The 23,489-nt window shown below is 46.4% G+C and overlaps 1 protein-coding gene across 2 annotated transcripts in view; it reads right to left on the bottom strand.

Moving 5' to 3' along the window:
• Positions 1-23,489, bottom strand: part of Adarb1 (adenosine deaminase RNA specific B1) — a 122,565-nt gene that overhangs the window by 56,320 nt on the left and 42,756 nt on the right. Inside the window, exon 1 of one of the 2 annotated variants that reach the window (XM_028773945.1) lies at positions 8,050-8,224. The exons of the other annotated variant lie outside the window; for it this stretch is intronic. The gene's annotated coding sequence lies outside the window, so the exon portion shown is untranslated. Of the gene's footprint in view, positions 1-8,049; positions 8,225-23,489 lie in introns of those variants that run through there. 2 annotated transcript variants of the gene reach the window in all.

Here is a 23,489-nt window from a genome sequence, read left to right as displayed (position 1 = left end):
ACAGTCCTTGGGGTACAAACAGTACCCCTAAGGACAGACTGGGGGAAGCACCTTTAAAAGGTTCTCCTGTATCTGGGAAGCAAAAGAACCCTTTCACAGAAATAGTTTTGGTAGCAACACTGGCATGTCTCCAGTGTTAGTCAGAAAGGGTTGTGTGTCAACCTGCCACCTCACTAGGCCTCCCGCCAGGCAGTCAGCATGGGTGGGAGGGGCTGACAAGGAGACAGCAGAGCCACCTAGAGGCAGCATGGCGGGGTCAGGTGGTCACATAGGCCTGGCCACCAGCAGCAGGGTGATCTAGATCTCTCCCACAGCTCTCATGAGCCTGTGGAAAAAGGCTGTGGAGATTGCCGGCCACAGTTCAGGGGTAACTGAGCTGGGCTTAGGAGAATCCTTTTCTGCTGTATCTGTTTTTTTTTTACTGTGCCCTCAGGATGCCTTAGGAGCAGATGACTTGTTTTGAAAAACATCTGGTCATGACATTTGCAACCCAGGTGGCGGTTTTTATAGTTTCTTGTCCCAGGTCACAGCGGACAAAAATCCTGGCTGCAGCCATGTGACTGTGCTTGGATATCCACTGACTCCAAGCCCACAGTGACGATCAGGTGTACAAGGTACGACTCCCATCGTGGAGCCAAACCACAGAGGAGACAATCGTAAAGGAAAGTGACTCTCAGTTACTGTGGTAGGGAACTGAGGAGGCTCTTTGGCCCCTCAGTTACAGGGAGCCACCTGCCGTACTTAGGCAACAGTGAGTAACTGGCGTTGTGTGCACTTGTCTTCTCAGCAGCCATCTGGATCTCATGAGACAGTCCCTCTTTCTCTCTCCGGACCCATGGTTGGTGTATCTTTGGCCTTCTTGAGAGTCAGCGTGACTTTTGACTCTAGTAGTTTAATAAGACACGGCATGAGAGCTGTGGGAAGCTGGGGTATATGGCCAGGAATCGTGTGGTGTCACTGCTGTAGCACATACTGATTTACACTGAGTCATCCCCAGTCTACAGAGCAGAAGAGACACCCAACTCTGTGTATGCCACTTTCCTCTCTTTTTGCCTTCCAAAGTCTTCTGAGTTAGTTATGAGAAATATCAAAACAGAAGTCTGATGATTCATGAAAAAAAAAAAAAAACCAACCTGCTGCAGAATTCAGTTATCTAGTGAGCCAGACATGGCTTCCCTGACAATTGATGGGTTAATTTAAAAAGGACTTCAAACCAGGTGTGTTGGCACAGGCCTTTAATCCCAGTGCTAAGGAGACAGAAGCAGGCAGATGATCGAGTTTGAGGCTAGCCTGGTCTACAGAGAGAGTTCCAAGACAGCCAGGGCTACAGAGAAGCCATGTTTTGAAATGCAAACAAAAATGAGTAAGTAATCTACATCTTAAAAAAAAGTAGCATTCCTCAATATAATAGTTTTAAAAAAATGTTTAAATTTGGTTATATATATGTGTGCGCACCTGGTGCCCTTGGAGGGCAAAGGGAGATAACAAATACCCTGGATCTGCATGGTTGTGAGTTACCCAATGGGTGCTGGGAACAAACTGAGTCCTCTGTAACCACTAAGCTATCTCTTCAAAGAATAATAAAACACTTCACAAGTATTTGTTACTAAGAAAACCACTAAAATATCCTCTTATCTATCTCATATTTATTGGATTTCCACTACACATAGCATGTCTTCAGTGCTTGAGAGACATCAGGAAACAAAAAACACATGGCTGCTGTCAGGAAACCTACGTTCAAACAAGGACAAGAAGGAGGCACAGGGAATGTCGTACAGCTAAAGAACAGCATGCCCTGTGGATGGCAGAAAGACCCCTGGGGTAGTCAGCACGGGGTAAGGTTTCTCCACGCTGATAAGACAGTAAAGAACCCGGCCTCCAGCATCAAGCATGCATATTCTGCAGGCAGTATCTAGGGGCAGCTAGGTACTGGCCTAACTGCCAAGCAGCAAAGCAGAGATGAAAGAAGGGGTCTGTGGGCTCAGCATGTGGGATTTCCTAGGGAAAGTGGCAGCCACTCAACAGAGGGAACTGAAGCAGTACTGTTACCAAGAGTTTTCATCTGCTTCTGACCTAGTTTTAAGAATGCTGGAGGCTGGCAGGGAACAGTCAGGGGTAAGGCTTAATGCAGGAACACAAGTCAGGACTTGGGGACAGCAGTGCAAGAACTAGGAAGCAAGCATCCCATGGTGCTCAGAAGTATGGCTGGGGGCTTCCTGGATAGGAGTGTGGAATCCAAAAGGAGCGTAAAGGAGAACAGAAGAGAGAGCACAGGACAAAGGAGCAGAACTGGGTGTCTGCAGAGCCACAGGAGGACGCAGCCAGGCAGGGTCTGAGTCTGGAATCAAGAGGAAAAAGCCTACACTGGAGACATGTGGTTGGCACTCACCTGCCGAGGCACACTGGATTATGAGCACAGACTGGCTTAGATGAGGTGGGGGTATGGCAGAAAGGTCCCCAGGGAACATGCTACTGTGAGCGCTTCAGTGGTCCTCACCGACACTATCAGTCCCTACACATGTACCAGCCCATTTAAATCTTACTGAACATCAGTAAGGAGGCTTTGGAGTGGCTGTGTGAGGGGAACAGATACCCATCAACTGCTTTACAGCCATTCGTGCCATGCTTGTTTAAAACGGAGTTATATGGTTCACCATCTGCATAGTCCACGCGTTACCATGGTAAAGTACCTCCATCAAAAGGCTCTCCACCTCCAATGGACCAGGCTTGTGCGTAAGTGCCCACTCTCTTACTTCCCTGAATCTGTCAATCACAGAAGGTGGCCCTGGGACAAATCCTGGGCTAACTGGGAGTGCAGACCTGCTCAGCACTGGCAGGGATGTCTCAGTTTTGGTGGCTCTCATGCAGTCAGGGCTGATGCTGCACTGAGGGGCCTGGCTCACACAGGCCCATCAGCTGCTGAGGTGCTATATTGGCTGAGGTGAAGAGCCACGCCAGCATGCCAACCTTGAGACTCTGTGTCTACGTGCAACCACGCTGTCCAACTACGGTGAAAGCACTGAGTTTACTCTTTAATAGACCACAGTTCCTGTGAAAAATAAGTGGTGACAACACATGCAGCCTCAGGGGTTAGCAAGCCCATACCTTCCATGTTAAAAAGGAGGGACTGTAGCTCAGTCTACTTGTCACAGCCACTCACAGCTTTGCCCAGCTTGCTGCCGGCCTGCTCTCTCTGGAGTAATCCCACAGCGCCACCTGCTGTCCAGAAGACGCCACTCAAAAGAGCTGCTCTAGGGTTGGGCAGAACTTAGAAAACTACAGGCCCTGGATGTCTCCTTTACTCACAACAGCTTTGGCCAGGGTGCTACCCATCATGGCAGCTGACCCCCTTCCTTACTCTCTGGCCTGAAGCAAACTTTATGTGGTCCTTCTGTGACTCCCTAGAGTGTCAGGATTGTATGGCCAGAGACTGTCAAGGCCCACTGACCACACAGAGAAAGAGTGACTGTACAAAGGACAAAGTCAAGGCCAGGCGCATTCTCTCAAGCATGCATATCCGCTGGTGGTCTTAAGCAGAGATGAGAGCCACAAGGGAAAGCTGGCGATATGAGGTGGAACCCAGTGCAGGAGTATGAATAGGTAATTGAATAGATCTGTGTGGACAGCTAGGCAGGAGTAGGGTGAGACAGAAGGAATCAGCAACCTATAAGTCAGAGAAAGAGGGGTGGGAAAGCCTGGGCAAGTGCCCAGGGTAGGGCACAATTCTAAAAAGAGACTTAGAAGGATTTTGACCTATTCAAAAAAAAAGTGCAGTTACTGGTACACTACCACCAAGGGAGAGACACCTTCCTCTGCCCTCTGCAGTCAACGCCCATGTCCCAGTAGGTATCCTGGCTCATTCTGGCCTCAGCATGCCATCTGAAGGAAATGTTCACAATATCTGACCTGTAGCCCAGGTACCAAGCATCAGCTCCACGCACTGGCTGATGGGCACAGGAAGGCTAAGGGGAAGTTCCATCAGGGGAAGCCTGGTATGGATCTATTTCTTGGGCTTGGCTCCTAGTTAAAGATAAAATGGCAAGTAAGTGATCTTAAGACTCTGGGGTGACAGGGACTGCTGAGAAAGCTATTCTAGCTCCCTGCAAAGCAGCAGTGCAGACAGCGGTGACTTCTCTGTCTTCCGCAGCCCTTCTGATCTGCTGTGCTACATGAAGGTCTTTTGCAAATGAGGGCGAGTTAATAAGGCTGGGAGAAGTGCACTTTCTCTTGCGGGACTCTCGCTACAGCTACAGTTCGCTTTTGTGCCCCCATATGATGGTTTCTTCCCACTATGAAGCAAGGTACCAGCTCTTGAGCAGCCGGTGCCTTTGATTCAGTGCAGTCCTGAAACTGTCTATGTGAGGTGTGTCAGTGCCAATGGCTGAGGTTTCTGTTCCCAGAGCCTCAAGCCCAGGCCTCTGAACTTCTGATTGGCCAGTTCCAAGTCAGAGTTCTCGTAACCCCTGCTCACAGAGCTCCCAGAACTCTGAGGAATACTTTCCTCACACTTTGTTATTTTTAGTTTATACGTATGGGTGTTTTTGCCTACATGAATATCTATGCACCATGTGTGAGCCTGGTGCCTACTGAGGCTAGAAGACGACACTGGATGTCCTGGGATTGGAGGTATAGATAGTTATGAGTTATAGTGTATGCTGGAATTGGACTAAGTCATCTCTCCAGCTTCCAGTTTCTTTAAAACAAATTACAATTATTTATTTGTGTCTGTGTGTGTGTCTGTGTGTGTGTGTGTGTGTGTGTGTGTGTGTGTGAGAGAGAGAGAGAGAGAGAGAGAGAGAGAGAGAGAGAGAGAGATTGATTATGAGGTTAGTTAGATCACTTCTACATGTGTATCTCAGTGATGAAACTCAGGTTTTCAGGCTTGGTAACAAGCACTTTTACCCTCTAAAAAACCTTACTGGTCTTCCAGTTCCCTATACAGAATATCTTGAAGGAAATAATCAAACAGCCCATGAATAGGTTCCTAGGAAAAGATGGAGAAAAGTCCTGTGCACAGGAGCTTTGCTTCTTAGGGCTCTGGGGTGCACTCCTCCCTACTCATGGATGAGTTTCCATTCACCTTCCAGACTACTGCCTCCAGAGCCCCTGTATTAGCCCCTGTTGTCCTCTGAAGCACCAGTCCCTGCACAGGAGGTGTTCCTGATCCTGGCACGGGCCGGGTCCTCGTGAGAATGGTGGATCAGGCACCACACAAGCAGACAGTTGGGACTGTGAGAGCAGGCAGTGAAAGGGGAGCCCGGAAGTGTCAAGAGATGAAGGTTACAAGGGTTTGGTAACCAGTGACAAAGGTCTTCTGGACTTCAAAGACGAGCAAGACCCTCCCAAAACAGACCTGTGTGTTGTCCTGTGATGACTAACCTTGACTGTCAACTTGACTACGTCTGGAATCAACTAAAAATCAAGCAGTTAAGCACACCTGTGAGGGATTTTCTTGATTGGATCATATGACATGACAAGAGCCACCCTCAGTCTTAGCCACACCTTCTGGTGGCAGCCCACATAAAAGGACATGGAAGGAGGACACTTCTGCTTTTGCCTACTTGCCCTGACCCTCACTGTTCATATAGCCTGTTGCTGAGGCATTCCTTTGCTGGTGTTAGAGCCCACTTTTTCAGGATTCCATAGGACAGCCAGAAGATCAACAGCTTTCTAGGAATCCCCTGAGACATCTGGCTTCTTGGGCTGAACAACTACCAGAGTCTTGACCTTTCTGTCAGGAGACAGCCAAAGTAACAGCCTGTAAACCACTCTAAGAAATCCCCTTTCTATCTTCTGAAGAACTGCAGGTAGATCATAATTCAAGGCAGTGTACCATATAGACCATGACATGTTTCAAGGCACAGGCCAAGAAGATTTTGTACTTTTCCACCACCTGGACCCTCTTACCCCCTCCCCTTGTAAAACATGCTATAAAAAAAAAGCATTTCATATTCAAAAAAAAAAGAAATTAAAAAAAAAGTTTTTTTAAAATTAGAAATTAAAAAAAAAAAAAAGAAATCCCCTTTCACATACAGATGTTCATTCTATCTATTCCTGTTCCTCTAGAGAACCCTGACTAACACACACACCAGAAGCTGTCTATGTGAGCTACGCCATGACCTACTGGTGTTTTATACACAAGCACAATGATGCTTACGTATCTTTATCATGTGTTTTTCAGCAATGCAACCACTCTAGAAGGAACACAAGACTGCACCACCTCAACGGGAAACCCCAGTACTTGACATCTCTGCCAGAAGTAATCCCTGAGCTATACACCACTTCTTAAGGACCAAGCCAAGGGAACACAGCCACCATGCTGGCACTAGATGCCAAGTCCCTGGAGTGTGCCATGCCTGTCTGAGGAGGGTACATGTTATAAAGTAGATGTGGTAACCTAACCAAGAGAAGGAGGACTACAGTAGCCCAAAGCTTACATGTTTATTTTACTTCAAACCAGATGAAGGAAAAAAAAATCAAAACACCAAACTGTTGACAAAATTAGCTCACATCACCTGAGGTAAAAAGCAACACACTGTTTCTACACTGCTGCTAGCGTTGATTCACAGAGCCAGTAGGAGGAGACAATGCGCAGAGTTTAGCACTCAGCCAGTAGCTTTGCTTTCTGGGCATATGTTGCACAGAGCTCCTTGTGGCCTGACTTTCCTGTATTTCCCTAAGAAGAGCTATGTAAAAGGATAGAAACAACTCATCCTGCTGCTTCACACACATGACTGAATCAATGCAATGCTTTATCTCTGTGGCATGTTAAAAAACAGGCGGCCATTAGTGGCGCTCAAAGTGGCAGCGTGATCTCCCTTAGTCTCCAGATTCACTTCAGCTCTGGGATCTTCAGTGTCTCTCAGAAAACTCTGGTTACAGAGAAACTGACTTCCCATTCCAATGGAGCTAAGAGAAGGGCTGTCCATGAAAATAAAACTCTGCTTACTGGCACATCAGTGATGAAGGGAACTGTGTGGTTTGGTTCTTCCCACCTCCTGCCTGTACATGTTCCACCAAAAGAAAAGATCAACATCAGATGTAGATGAAAAAGAATCTCTTCTAAAGCTCTCAGTTTCTTTCTGGGACATTTATGGGCACAGGTACGGTCTTTCTTAGCACAAATTCAAAACCCAGTGGTCAGAAGCGAGCCCACTGCTGCTCCCCAAACATAGAGATGTCTCTAGGAGCTGTTCTGCTTTGCCCACATGTACATTCTCGGAAACTTCTACCCAAGGCTCTCTAGTCGGCAGTGCAGGCTAGCCCTTGATGTTCAGTGGATGTCTCGCACTGCAGCTGCCAAACAGGGGTGCTCTTCAACATCAGCCTGTAAGTGAGGAAGCAGCAAAGCTAGGACTACACATGGAATCAGTGTAATGCTTTACCTCTGTGGCATGTTAGAAACAGGCGGCCAGTGCCAGCGTGAATCCTTCCTTAGTCTCAAGAGTCACTTCAGCACCTTCTGCCGCCACAGTCCTCCCAGCTTCCCTTACCTCCACACCGAGAAGAAACTTCTTTCATAGCCTAGAATACAGCCGTAATGGAGCTACCTTCACACTAGTTCTTTAAGGGCTTCAAGCACCCCCACAAGAACAGATGCTACCCTAACTGACAGCCATAAAGACGAAACACCAAAGACGGTTCAAAGAAAAAAGTGGTAAGTGGTAAAAGGCTCTCACAAGGCTTTGCTGTGCCAGATACAAAGCACTGGCTTTATCAACAGTGAGAGGCAGCCCCAAGGAAGGCTGGAGGGATGTGAGGTCTAAAGGTGATCTGTGGCCACAGGAAGACGTGCGTGAACTAGCTCAGGGTAACAATCTGTGCTGGGATTATTCAGGGAAATACACTCCAACAGTAAGCCAAAGAACTTAATTAAACTTTTTTTTTTTAAAGACAGGGCTTTGCTATGTATTCCAGGCTGACCTTGAACTCTTAATCTTCCTGCCTCAGTCTCCTGAAAGGTTGGAATTCAGGCCTCTGCCACCACACTTGGCACAAAAGTCATCTTTGGTCCGATTTTTATGAGATTTTAAAAGGATTTTTACTTACCCTGAAATTTGTTTAGTTTTTATATTGGCTCAAATCCTGAGGCAAAACTCCTTCAGGGCGAGCACAGTGAGCTCCCTGCCCAGCAGCACTGAAATAGCAAACGTGATGCGCTGGGCCGCCGTGCTTCCTTTAGCCACGCCTTGAGTTCTCCATGTCCAGCCTGACACACTTCACTCTGTAATAAAAGATTCAATTTCTTGGCACTTCTTTAACTTGAGGTTAAAGGCTTCTCACCACCTCAGGAAAGAACTCCCACAATACTCTTGTCTGTAGGCCGACCTCCCTGAGATCTTCCTGCATCCACCTCCCCAGAGCTGAGATTACAGGCATTTGCGACTGACCCAATACTCTGATTTTTAAAGTCTTCTTCCTCTATATAAGCTTATGCCATTTAAAACAGGTTCTTAGGGGATTTTCAAAGGGGATACACACTAACAGGTCAGGCCTTGGTTCACTTGCCCGCAAGTCAATGCACATATTACAGTCCACATTTAATATAGCTGGTCGAACAGAATACCCTAACAGAACACCGGGGTTAGAAAAGAAAGAGGCCTCAGGAAAAATTTTCTCTCTTTAAAATCAAATGCATACATCCATTATACATGCAAATACATGCGTGTGAGAATACAGACACAGAAACCCATGTGCCCAGCCCTTACCCTACCCTGGTGGCCGGCCACCCTGCTTCTGGAAGTTGAGGGCTGTGAAGTTATCTGCAGGCCAATTCTCCTCAGTGAACTGTCAACTGTAAACCAGTGAGAGTACTTCTTCAGCACAGCTGACTCATGGCCCTTCCCCTACAGAGTTCCTACTAGGTGCCTGGGGAGCCATGCACAGAGGGGACTAGATCTTCTGAGTACATCCTTGCTAGAAGCAAAAATAAAGTGTGTGTTGTCAGCTCAGTTGCTAACCCTTGCAAGTGCTCCCTGCCGTCAGGACACTGCTGTAGGTCCTCTGAGGGGCAGGGTGAAGTCAGTCTGCCTGCAAGTCTCCCTGCTGTGCCGCCCACAGCCCTACACTCATGCCACCAAAGTCAACAGCTTCCTCACAGATGCCTTACAGACCTGGAACTGTGGGTTGCAGAGCCATCCAGCCCAGCACAAAGGCATCTGGGCCAAGTGCCCAGAACGGCTCCTTCATCACCTCAGCATGCCTGGGAGAAGGGCACACAGAGCTCCTGGCATGGGCTCCCAGAGCTACCTCACTTTGTCACAGTCCAGCTCCACCAAGATCCAGCGAGCAGTAGGAGAGCAGACCATGGGGGTAAGCCTTGCCATGCTTCTCCAGTGACACCCAGACACATCACAGAACCTCAAGAAATGAAATAACATGCTCCTACCACTTTGAGACTCTACTCAAGGGAATCTTAGAAGAGCCTGGCTATTGAGCTAAAAGCAAATGTGTATGAATGTCCTTCATCCGAGGATCCAAGGGAACCTGGGGTTGGGAGGAATGGTAGCACGGTCTGTCCAGAGCTTAAAGCAGGGAAATAGAGACTACATGCTACAGGTAGGTTAAGCTGTGGGTACACATAGGTGTGTAAAAGTCTGATCTACCAAGTTAACACATAGGAGAAACATGAGAGATACATGTTGACACCACCACCTAAAGTTTCCTCTCAGACAAGTCAAGTCATAAGCTCATGGATGTGTGAGGCCATGGAAAACTGAGGATTAAAGCTGAGACAGAATTTAAAAGCACAGTGTAGAAGGTATCTGCCAGTGTGCCAGGAAAGGTGCCATCAAAGAGCAGCATGGCACGGACTGAGCTGGTGATGGGTGCGTGGCCACGTGGTTAAAATAATTGCTTTATACTAGTTTCTTCTGTTCAGAAAACACATTAGTAAACATATATTAGAAAAAAATCAGCACTGGAAGAATGTCTCCAATGACAACGGGTTTACAGAGCATTGCATGCAGCTGCTACAAGAGTAGCTAATGGCCGGGCGGTGGTGGCGCACGCCTTTAATCCCAGCACTTGGGAGGCAGAGGCAGGCGGATTTCTGAGTTCGAGAGTTCGAGGCTAGCCTGGTCTACAGAGTGAGTTCCAGGACAGCCAAGGCTACACAGAGAAACCCTGTCTCGAAAAAACAAAAAACAAAACAAAGAAAAAGAGTAGCTAATGGCCACTTGTTGGACACAGCCACCAGATAACCTGTAACACAAAAGAGAATAGAGAAACCCTCGTGCAGGTCAGGGATGAGGCAGCTGGAGACTATTCCTCAGAAAGGAGAAGAGATGCTGAGGAGGGAGACAGGAACTAAGTGTGTGTGTGTGTGTGTGTGTGTGTGTGTGTGTGTGTGTGTGTGTGTGGCGGGGGGGAGGGGTCAGACAGACAAGCCCATACACATGTACTAGGCAGAGTACTCTCATGCCTGTGCAGGTACATGTGTGAATGTGAGAACAGGCAACCCACAGGATAGAGGAAGAGACAATTGCACTGACTGACGCCCCAGGAGCTGGTACCCTCTCCACTTCTGTTCTGAGTCTCAGAAGCCCCTTCTCTGACAAGTGTCTCCAGGCTCAAAAAGCTGAGAATCGACTTCAAGAGCTGATGCCAGGGAAGGCTGATTCCAACAGCAGTACAATATAAATTGTATTAGCATGAATTTATCACCCTAGCACTTGATAGATATGCTGTGCCAGTAATAATCATATTGATTAAATGAAACAATTACATTTCCTTTTCAAGTGATATTAATCATTATAATTTAATCAGAGTGTGAAAGTAAGGACTTTGCTCTGCCAAACACTAAATACTCTCTCATTTTCTATCTTGCAAAGCCATGAAACAAGCACCGTCACACGAGCGTGTGGTTAAATGGTAAGCACACGGCTGTGTTTCCAGACAGCTGTTATCCCAGGACTCTATAGGCATAATAAGCTCAGCTGATAAGCAACAAGGATCAGAATCCCAGGACCAGGAGGCAACCTCCCTCCCACAAGAGGACAGGCTCCATAGAATGCTTCTCAGAACTGGAGCCATCAGGGGAGGACTGAGGATCACAGGCCCAGAGAAGAGGGGATGTCACCCAGGGAGACAGAGAAGGGACACACAGATGCTACCACAGACATGGGACTGTCCAGGTGCTATAAGAGAAAGGCTAGGTGGAAGGCCCACAGCAGGTGTAAGAGAGAGTGACCCTATTCATGTTCTCAAGACGATTATCCAGTCAGCCACAAACACTGTGCCTGACGTGTGTGAGGTGGAAGCTGGGAGTAACGAGCTGGCAGCAGGAGAAGACAGAGGACTCAGTGACCAGCACCCGGCAGGAAAGGGAGCCCAAAGCAGGCAGCCACTCCTGGGACCATAGTTCCAAAAGCAACAGGTGGGCTTTCCAATGTGAGAAAATCAAAAGGAAAGATAAAATTCAGAAGCTTTATGGATTGTTCTAAGTAGGAGGCCAGAGAGCTATGGTCCACAGCCATTCGCAAGGACGGCGTATCTAGGCCTAGCAGTTACAGCCCAGCACACAGGCCCTGCCAGTTTGTGCACAACCACAGGGTAAAACTTAAGAATGACAGCCCTTCATGGAGAGACATTAGCAGCTGGGCTCACTACTCCATGTAAGGATGTTCTGAAACAGGATGAAGGCCAGTTTTGGTTTAATTTAAACTGTCCCCTCCCACTCCCTGACATGGGCTAAGTTTTAGTTGAGGTGATAAGTCTATATCATAGTCATGTAATTTGACTTATCTCAGTTCTGAAGACCCAACCAAGCCAGAATCCTTCTAATAACGTTGTTATGGCCACTCAGACTCCAAGCATCACCTGGCCTGGCCTTGACTCTCTGTATTTTACTGAACAGACCGAAGGAAGAGTTTTGTCATTTGCTTTGCTGACTAAACACGTTTTGTGTTCTTAGCAAGTAATGACCTATTTTCCTTATAACATCCTAAGAATGGACTGTGGAAATATAACAGCTCATAGCACATATAAAAGCTCCACCTACACAAGCCTCCTGGGAAACACAAGGGGACCACATGGTCCACACAGCTTGGCTCCCTGGCAGGGACAAGCAAGGGTCAGCAATGGCCGGGGCAGATCTGGAAATATAACCACCTTCCCTGCAGCGGGTCTCAGGATCTCAGCAGTGATAACATTGTTCACTTTTAAATAAGTGCAGAGGTATTTTGTTTTTCTTTTCTTTCTTTCTCTCTCTCTCTCTCTCTCTCTCTCTCTCTCTCTCTTTCTCTCTCTCTCTCTTTCTTTCTTTCTTTTCTTTTTTTTTTGTCAATTCTGCTTCCACAAAAAAATGTCTTAAACCTTTCATTTTTCTGGAGACGGGGTCTTAAATGTCCCACACTGGCCTCAAACTGAGTATGCAGCCACAAATGACCTTACACTTCTGATCCTAGCCTCCATACTCTGAGACCCGAGATTATAAATGTGTGCACTGAACCTGCTTTGCATGTTCCTGGGAGTCAATCATAGAGCTTCACATACACTGGGCAAGCACTCTATCAAGTGAGCTGCATCTGTCCTTTGACTGAGCTACAGGCCCAGTCCTCATCCTGTGTTTTTAAGTGAATTAGTGAACATTTTTGAAAATATTTTCATGACACAAGAGAAAAGACTATCTCAAGCTTTCAGCAGTTTAAAGATTCACGTGAAATTAAAGCCTGCTGCAAATATTGAAAGGGCTCATTAAACAAACGGAGTTCCCCCAATCTGACTGTTTTTATGATCAACTCAAGAGGATCCTAATACCTTGAACGAGCTCTCTATTTCTGGAGACATACTGATAAGAAAGGCAGACTTGGAGAGAGATATACAGAGAAGCACAGAGGAGAGCCCAAGGAATAAGGAACAAGAGCAGAAGGAGCGAGCCAGCGAGCCAGCATGGCTGCTGGCCTCCCGCTGAGGAACAGAGTGGAGGTGGTGAGTGAGAGAGATGTTGGCTGGTACCTTTCTCTTCAAGTCCACCCTCTTGGGAGAACCGTCCACCTCTGGGCCAGATATACACAAGCTCACTCAAAAGGCGTGGGGCTCTGACTCCATCAGAAGGGCCTCTGCCACTGTTAGGTGCTCACAATCAGAGACTGGTGTGCTTCTCTGGGTGTTGGGAAGGAACAGTATCTTACTGGGCAGGCCTTGAGGATTTTCTACATGATGAACGAAGACTTCCCGGGGCTGTGATTTTCCTCATCAATGGAAAGAATGATTGGCCACATCATCCTCACTATGGCTTTTTCTTGCTTCTAAGGAATTATTTTTTATGATTGAAAATGAAAGTACTTTCACCCCATTACTGCTGACACACTGAGGAAGGCGAGAGGACCCTTTAAGGGCTGAAGTCAGGCTGGAGCACAGGCAGATACACAGAGTAACAGAGACTCCTGTTGCACCATCTGTCCCTCACACACTGTGACCAGTCAAATGAACTTTTCTCGTTAGCACGAGCAGCCCCAGGTCCCCAGTTGACACCCTGCTGCTGGATGTGTCTCAGGGTTTTCTCAGATGTTGTCATTTGGACCTCAGTAGAATGTCCTCTAACTGCTGAGCGTCTCCTGACTCACTGAGGCTTTAGGCAGAACCAAAATGAAGGCTGGCAGACTCCTTTACCCTTTTACCTCCCTGCCTGCTTGACCTGGGATATCTTCTCTTGGCCTAGACGGGCTGGAGAAGTCCCAGCCTCCCTAACTACACCTATCAATCTCTCGCTTTGGCTTGTTCACTTTCTCTTCCATGACTCAGAAAGATGAAGAGACACAGACTCACTGAATTAAAAACAGAAGCAAAGATACACCCCCACTGGTTCTATTTCTCCAGACAACACTGATGGATACACACCAGCAGACACAACTCTGTTGAATGGATCTGTCAACTCAGTCTTTCCCCCAAGGAAACTTGGAATGGATTGTTTACAAGGACAAAGAAAGTCCAGTGAGATAGATGGCAGACCTGAGTTTGATCTCTGGAACCCACAGAAAGATAAATGAAGAGAATGATCTCTACACAGTAGTCCTCGACTGTGCATGTCACAGCACACACGTACACCTCCCATCACACACGATGATGGTGACGATGATGATGATATGGTGACTAAGAATTTCTATGAAGAAACTCAACAGACGTACAAAAGAAGGGGAGTGAAAAGAAAAATTCAACAAAAACAACTGCAAATTTACCGAGTTTTCTGTAACAGAAAAATGAAATAAAATTAAATATGAGACCCGCTCTAAGTCAAGTAAAACAGAAGGAAGGTGGTCAGAAATCCCTATGGCAGCCAGGAGGGCTGATAAACCAGTCTTGGGAAGATGGGTACTAAAACAAGCAACAGATTTAAGGTCTGAAGGATGAACTAATCTCTGCACTGAAGGACAGTAATAACAGTCGCCAGCTTCACCTCTGCATCAATCACGTCACTTAGATACCACCACCTCCTCACGCCCGCCAGCTTCACTCACCTTCTCACCGACTGCACCGCCACACACCCAGTGTCACTTCATCTGCACTCCGGCCTCACCTCTGCATGTCCACAACTTCTACTCCAAATACTTACAGTCTCCATACTCCCTCACCAGCTTTCCCCCCACAAACTACAACTTCACCCCACAAACCTAAACCTCACCCCCACGAACCGCAACTTTACCCTCACAAACCTCAACTTCACCCCCACAAACCGCAACTTCACCCCCACAAACTGCAACTTTATCCCCAAAACTACAACTTCCTGTCTACATACAACTTGTTCTCCAAATACCCTGAGGTTCCTAACCCTGAGGTTCCACCAACTTCTCTAACAAGACTCAGGCCTAACAACTAGGTCTCTATTAAAATCCTAAGAATGGGGTCTGTTTATGTAAGCAATGCTATACTTTGAAGTATTTGGTAAGTCGATATAACAAATATCATTTTACATGTGCAACACTGTATCTGACAGCTAAGCACAGAGGTCAGCTGACTAACAAGAAAAACCCTATAGTTCCTTCTGAAAGGAATTCTCAAAGCTGCATCCTGCTCAGCACAGACATAAAATGACAGTTCATAGAAACAGGTGGAAACAGGAAAACAGAATGACCAACTGGACTAAAAAAAAAACTTGACCAATTGGGGAGGAAAAAAAAAAAAAAGAAAAACCAACCTTCCAGAAATAAAAATTACAATTACTACAATTAAAAACTTGATGGGATAGGTATTAACAGAATATTAGACGCAAATAAAAAAAGTAACTGAGAGGAAGAATGAGAGGTATGATCTAGAAAGAAGTGTAAAGTATTCAGAAAACACAAGAAAAACTCAAACACTGGGGCCTGAGGTCTAACAGCATGCGTGCCTGCTGTTTCAGTCAGCTTTTTGTTACTATAACTGAGGCTCTGCTTTGGAGGGTTCTAGTTCTTGACTCAGTGGCCTGAGACAACAGGACAAGTGGTTAAGACAGCATATCACCACAGAGGACATGGCAGAGTGAAACCACTCAGCTCACAGCAGGGATGCTGAGTGGCCCAGAAAGGAGTGAGTGCTCTACAGTCCCCTCTCCACTGAACTAAAGATGTGGCTAGAAGACCCTACCTCCTAAAGGCTCTGCCTCCTTCCAACAGCACTTTTCCAGGGACCAAAAGTCCAGCACAGGATCCCTCTTTGGGAGGGAAAAGGGACACTCTCAACTCAAATTCTAGAGGGCAGAAAAACACAAGCAACAACAAACCTGGAGCAAGAACAGAGAAATGAGACAGAGCGATAAAAGCTACAAAGACACATGGAGCTGGAAGCAGAAGATTCCAAATATGTGTAGCCACACAGTCTTTTCACAGTGAGGACAAATAAAGGTGTTTCAGACAGAATGGTTCTGGGACATTTTGCTACCACAGGAAGTTTTAGGGGAGACATTTCAGAAGGAATGTGGTCCTGGAGAGAGAATACATAATACAGAAGACTGAAAAAGAAAGAAGCCATGTGTGGAGACACTAACGAATGAAAACAAACAAACAAACAAACAACCCCAAGACTTACATAAGCCCTTCCAGCGAGTATGAGGGACCATGTCTTCTTGAGGCCATTGTAACCCAGCTCCAGACACCACAAATCAGTAGCCAATGTCTCTTATGAAGAGAAACCCAAGCGTCACCAGAATGTTTAAATCCAGCCATACATAAAAGATAGACCATCACAGCAAGCTGGATGCATGCCCACCAGGAACAAACAGTTGGCTTTAACATTCAGAAACCAATTAAGGAGGTGTGCTGGGGTTACAGTTCTACTCAAGTATTCTTCAAGGGAGTCGTTAAAAATTCAAATTGATGTTGACATAACTTTCTATCATGCAATAAATCTGGCAATTTTCAAACAGAAGAAAGATAGAGAGGGAGGAAGGAGGAAGGAGGGAAGCACAGGACAGAAATAGCGAAGCTGGTATCACGAAGACAATGCTGTTGTTAATAATAAAATGAACCTTAAGTATACACACGTCTTCCCATATCCCTCCCGTGGGGGAGGATGGCAAAGCCGAAAGGCACAGCAGAGCACCTGGGGACTGTCTTACGAGACAGTAAGTCATTCCAGGGCTGAAGGGAGGCAGGGGCAAGACATCAGACTCTGGTGCCTGTGAGACCTCAGGACTACTGTGTCTTATTCCAGTAAGAACAGGTATTCTTGGTTAAAGGGGTTCACCAACGAGCTTCCGGAAGTGAAAGTGGTCACAAAGTGGTGCACTGTGTGCCCAGGTGTGCTTAAGTAGTAAAAATGAATCTGCCTTAAGGGGTAGGAACATAGTTCAGTGACAGAGCACAGCCTAGCATTCACAAGGCCCTGAGTATCATCTCCAGTGTATACTAGATGGGAGGGGGGGGAGGGGAGGAATAAAAAGAGAATGAAGTCAAAATTTCCATACACCAAAGGTCATGGCCTGCACTGACACGTACTGTAGTACAAAGTAAGCCCAAGTGTATCAAACATAACCCAAATCTAGACTCTCTGTGATGCAAACAATGAAACTTAATAGCCTCTCTCTTACCACAACTAAAGTTAGTCAAGGGTAGCCTATGAAGTGACTTTATATGAGTCTAATTCATTACAAGAAGCATGCCTCTCGTGCAAGGCTGTGACACTCATGCAAAGCATGCTTATCAAGGACTGCTTTAATGTATCCCAGACATTCACTACTGTACCTGGCTTTTAATCATAGACTTGCTTCTATGTAATCATTGCCATATGAGGTCTGCTCATGCTGTTTTACAGTGCTTCTGAACCATAACTACTCAGTAACTTCTCCATCGGGAAGACTTCCAATTTTTCCCTATAAAACAGATGTTTATAATTTCTCCACTTTGCTAAGGTTGTGACATCTTATCTGCTGGGAATTGTGCTAAGACAACAGAGACAGGTATCACACTGCTGTATCAAGACAAGTATGACAAAACCAACCAGCCACTTTCCAGTTTATGGCGTGCACTCACACAATGAAAAATGACACATGTAAAAGGCACATGTCTTACATGTAAGCTGCTGATAAGTTCAACAGAACTGGCTTCATACAGTTTCTTCCCAATCCCTCAACAACACTGAGATGTTTCCACTGAGAGCACAAACAACCAAGGGCTCTGAGGTATGAAGCCACGCCCTTTCAAGGAGTGACTGATCCAAAAGGCTTTTGATTCAAGTGGGGATGAAGTCTCCGTTTCCTAGCCATTCAGTCCACCTGGTGGTCACAGTGTCAGAAAGGGTCTTTCACACCATTAAGGGAGCCACAGAAGGACTGACAACAATAAGAAAGCTTGCCGAAGGACTGAAAGCAGAAGCCGATGGGGAAGTGTGGAAAGAGACCTCTGAGGGAAAGGGGTCTTCAGAGGCAGTCAGCCACGAGGCAGTGTTCCCATTGCCTCCACGGAAACTAAGAATTAGAAAGTCTGAGGATTCCCAGGGCGGATCCACCAACACCAGGGTCTAAAGGATGGGAAGAAGTTCCCCCGTAAAAGAATTGAGTCTTTCCCTGCAGAAGAGCTGCTGAATTATCTGTAGCATCAGACGCTGGAAACAGCAGAGAGTTCTGAGTTTAGAGGGAAGCTGACACAGAGCCTGAATTCCAGACCCAGTCGGAGAATCCATCGACTGTTAGAACACAATAATTACATGTCTGAACACTGGGTAAGAACTCGAGAAGCCTGTCAGTCATGATTCCACGGAGCAGCTGATGAAGGCGGGACTCCAGCGCAACAGAAAATAGAACCCAAGAAATAGACATCGTGAGATAGAGGAGCCATGGTAACGGAAGCTGCCGGAAGGAAGCCTACAAGACAGGGTTTCCATGTGAACCTTCTTTGACTGGCAGGGGTTTTGTGCTTCAGAATTACACTTCTCTCTGTTCAGTTCTACCACACAATATATTTACGTTATATTAATGCTACAAATGCTGTTTCTATTACAGTAAAATTTTTAGATGGAAAAAATCTGTAGGAAAAAAGTACAGAGTCTATATATAGATGAGAAACAGACTGCAAGTGTTTCAGACTTTGTCACTATGAATCTAAAACTGTAACTCTTAACAACAGAGAGCAGGGAGATTGACAACTGCCCACAGGATCCAACCACAGAAAATACTAACCACAGTGACCAGAAGAACTTAAAAAGAAAAAACACAAACCACACTGTGTAGCGCTGGGCGTGGGGAAGATGGAAGGAGGTATTTTCTGTGTGTGTGAATATGTGGGGGGGGGAAGCACATGCATATGGGCCAGAGGTCAACCTTGAGTGTTACTCCTCCGACACCATCCACCTTGGTTTTTGAGACAGGATTTCTCACTGACCTGGAACTCATTGATTAGGCTAGGCTGGCTGGCTGGCCAGAGAGCCCCAGGGTTTCTGCCCATATCTGCATCACACTGAGTTTTTAAAATGTCGTTTTGGGGATCAAACCTTTTTTAGTAAAAAAAAAATGCTTTAGATTTATTTACTTATGTGTTTGAGTATCATGTATGTATGTATTATGTATGTGCACCATGTCATGCCTGGTATACCTGCAGAGGTCAGAAGAGAGTGTCAGATCCCCTGGAAATGCAGTTAAGGACAGTTGTAAGCTGCCATGTGGGTGCTGGGAAAGAAACCCAGGTCCTCTGCAAAAACCAAGCAACCTGACCCACTCTTTCCAGCCCCTCCAAATCTTCTCAACCTTAATTTATAACTATTTGATACTGTAATACTGTTGTGTAGCTACTCCTCAGGACTGTCACACTCTTTCCTAGAAGGAAGAGAGGGCAGAGGAGGCCCCTCTCCAGGGTTATATGAATAAGTTTCATGCCTGCAGGGAGCAGACCCCAGTGGTGTTGTTGCCTGGGAACTCCAATGGGGCAGCTTTCAAGAGTCATCCCTCATGCCGGGTGGGCTTCTTGGTGACGCTGCTGTTCCAGTCATGCATTTTACTATAAGCAACCCCAATAAGCGAACCCCACTGATGCACCAAGTGAGACTTGAGGGATCTCTTTGGTCAGTCATTGACTTATTTGGGGGTAAACAGAAACAGATCCCCCCCCCCCGCAAAAGTCACACAGCAGATGTGGTTTTTACCACTTGCTGGTATCACTTTGGGTTTTTAAATCATTAACTAGAGACTATTGATAGAGAGGACGTGTTCAATAGCTTAGTGTGTAAACTGAGGACGTAGCCACTACAAGATATTGGTAAGTGAGAGGTTTTTCTTGTAGCTACGGAGGAGAGAACAGCCAGGGGCTTCTGGAAGAGTCAGTCCAGAGCAGAGAGAGAATTTGTAAACTGAACAAGCCCGCAGACTGAGCCTGGGGGTGGGAGGAGGAAGATGAAGAAAGAAGGCAAAAGAGAAAGCGGAGCTAAAATACCAGAGATACAAGGACAATGAGAAGCCGAGGGAACGGAAGTCTGTGAGTTGTAGGAAGTTTACAGTGAGGGTGGAGGTGAGAAGAGCTAGGTACCTGTGATACTGAGGGAGCCTGGGGTCCAGCATGCACTTGGGTATGCTAATAGGCATCACTTATAGCCATTTGTCCCTTCTGCCACTGATAAGGGAATTGGCTCATTTGTTAGAAGGGAAGGGGTGCCACAATTTGGGGAAATGGAGTTTCTTTTGGACCTGACACTTAGCAAACTGTACAATACAGCACAGAATACTGTGCTCTCATCCCTAAAGGATGGAACACACTGTGAGCAATGAATGGCTGGGTGCTGTCACCATGGTACAGACTCTACATCTGCGTAAGTCAAGACGGCACAGCCCACCATGCAATGAGGCTGCACGGTTTGTGCCTGTGGCAGTAGCTCGGAGAGCTGTGATCAATTAACAAGCGATGACATCAAGCACAGAAGGAAATGATGTCATGGAGAGCTGTGGCAGAAAGAGGCTGCTTGTGGCACCATACGGCATACTGTTTCCTAGTAAACTCTCTCTGTTTGAATGGCAGAGCACAGTCTGAACTAAAGTGAGCGCATAGTTAGGCAAACAGATAAACTAAAACCACAGTCAGTGGTGTCCAGCCGTCTGTGCCGCTCTTTTAGGCGATGGCAGCAGAACAGGCTTGTATACACCTATCCCACACACACTGGAGCAACAGGTACGTTATAGCATCACTACAGCTACCACGCAGCCACGCAGCCACGCAGCCACGCAGCCACTCAGCCACGCAGCCACACAGCGAGTGACTTTAGCTCTCACAGAATCATACATGTACAGTCAGCCACTGACCAAGATGTTGTTACCATAACTGACTACATTTGAAACCAGAACTTTCAAGAGGGGATTTCTCACTGTGCAAACAGTTCTAGGAAGAACGGCTGAACTTCCTACAGGATGCATCATGGTGCAAAGAGCAAATGGGTGTGATGGGGAAAATATCTTAAAAGAAACTCAGAAAAGCAGGACAGTTTCCCTAAAAGGCTCAGTAGTGGAGGCAAAGAAAGACACCCTGGGGCAGAGCTGCTCTGAGCAAAGGTTTCAAGCCCTTTCCCAGGCTGGCCAGACAGAGAAAGGCCTGAGGCAAGGCCAATCTCAGTAACCACCCTGAGGACAGTGATGCAGGAAAGCACAGCTCTGTGGGCTGTAAGGGAAATGGCCTCTGGGATGACTGTAGGCTGCTCACACAGGCTGGCTGAAGTAGCAGGAGAGGCTGGGGTTAAAAGGAAGACAGAGTTTAAACGGCAAAGCTTGAAACACTAAGGGTGATGAACAGCAGGGCTTGTAGCTAAGTATGAGATAGCCAAGCCAGTGAGATTACAGGGGGCTCAGAGCCAAGGACAGCAAGAGAACAGATGTAAGGCATTATCCCTGGATTCTAAGGAAATTGTAGCAGACTCAACTGGAAGCAAGGATGGTCTTCCAATATGGAGCTTCTACCTAGAAGACCACCTTGCAGATAAAGAGCTAAGTATGAATCAAGAAAGACTGCAGCTGGAGCTTTGTGGTTGTGACAGAATAAATCTGCCATGGCAGCACTGCAAGCGCCTCACGTAAATGTGAGACCTGAGAGAATTTAACGTAATTCACAGCACTAGAGACACCTGGAGGGTAAGAGGGGAGCTGACACTAACCCACTGACTAACAGCTAGTAGTCAAGATGGCAACTAACAAAAGCATAAGTCAGAGATGGACAGGGGGTTCTCAACAGTGTACAACCATCTCCTCCGTTGGGCTAGGAGGACATGTGTGAAGCATGGGGGTCTGCCATTGGCTTGGCTCATGACAGCCCAGAGAGACGATCTCACAGCAATCACCTCAGCCTGTGTCCAGTTTCTGCCACATCCCCATAAACAACATAGACAAGAAGTTAAGCAGGTTTTCCCTCTCTTAGAAGTCCCTGCTACTCTCGGGAGTTTTCCTTATTTTTCTTTAAATTACTACTTTCTTCAGTTTGACACTTTTCTATAAAGCTCACTAAAGCTGGCTTCTGTTTCGAGTATGCGCAGAACAGTTGTCTTTAATTTTCATTAATGTGAGACAATGAACTTGGAGACACTGTTTCAAGCTGATCTTTGGTAACGGTTCAGTGTCTCACACCTTAGGACCCTGGGTCGAGTTCAACTGAACCTAAACAGGTTCCAACAAGATAAGCCAAGTTCAAATAAATAGATGATCCTGTCACTGACCTTGACAACTTTTCTCCTGGGGACAGTGACCGTTGCAGTAGATGGTATCTCCCCCCACTGCCTCCCTTCATGAGGTACTAGGAGAAAACAAAGCCCCAGTTCTGCTAGGCAATTGACACCAAAGCACACCCCAGTCACTGATGGCATTTAAACTGGCATCCCCTCAAAGTACTTGTTCTTAGCCCTACATGACCCAACCTCATACAAGAACTTGGCTTCTACCTACTAAAAATATAATATTTAGTTCAACTGTAAGAATCCCTCCCCTGAGAAGATGTTAACAATGTTTACTCCCTCCTTCTGAGGTTCCAGTGAACAATTAAAGAACAATTCTACCGAATTCCAACCTGGGGAGCTTGCTTACACAGAGCATGGGTGATCCCAAAGCTGCTTTACTGACAAGTCCCCATCTAGCATGGAGGTTCCCCAGAACCACAAACATGGAGTCTCCTGTTACTCTCCTCCAGACTAAATAGTCTACCACCTTCTAAGACCCTGAGACTATGTGCATTTCGGACAGAACTATATACAAATGGCTATACAGAGCACATGGACTTTCCTATGAGGGTCCAATGACTCTCCTCCAATCCCTTCCATCTCTGAAGAACACCCTCAGTCAGCAGACAAAACGGAGATGGCTGCCTGCAAACAGAGCAGGCACGCCTGATCTGATGAGAGATGACGGCAGTTCTGCTTAAGGAGAACATCCTTTGGCAGTTCCTTAGGTAAAGAGGATGATAAAGATGAAACATAATGATAAACAAATGAGTGCCTCTTCAGCTTCTAGCCTTGCAAGGACAAACAACCCCCCTTTAAATGGTAAGTAGATGTCTCTAAAGCTTAACCTGGAGGATGCTATTAGGCTCACACAGCCACATGGTATGGAGCAGGGATCCACACTACTGCACATATTATAGATGAAAGTGAAAACACAAACAACTTCAGAAAAATCATTAGTGTATAATCAATAAACATTTTTTAAAGATGTCTAGCTTATAAAATTTATATAGTAGACATGTAAAATTCAAAAGCCAAAGTACAAAAGGAGGGAAAATGTACACTGAAGGAAGTCAGGAGCCTAACTGCAGGCATGAGACAGTATCTATAAACCGATGGTGATTTCTAACTGTGCTGCTTAGTCCAGGTTCTCCGAAGGGCATGAGTTTGGTGGATCCAGTCGACCAGAGGCAACACAAATACTGCCAATTACTGTGACCATCCAGTGCCAAGAGGAATCTACCAAAGTTCAGGACTCCGTTGGTCCCATGCAGTGAGGAGCCTACATACAGGACAGGCTTTTGTATCTTCACTAGGGCTGAAATGGGTCACCTCCCTTTGAACAGCAAGAAATATGATCAAATACCCCAAACTCCCCGTTTGCACACCTCTGAGGT

The sequence above is a fragment of the Grammomys surdaster genome, unplaced genomic scaffold, assembly GCF_004785775.1.
Source record: "Grammomys surdaster isolate TR1022 unplaced genomic scaffold, NIH_TR_1.0 237, whole genome shotgun sequence".
NCBI lineage: Eukaryota > Metazoa > Chordata > Mammalia > Rodentia > Muridae > Grammomys > Grammomys surdaster.
This window is presented reverse-complemented; position numbering and strand designations above follow the sequence as displayed.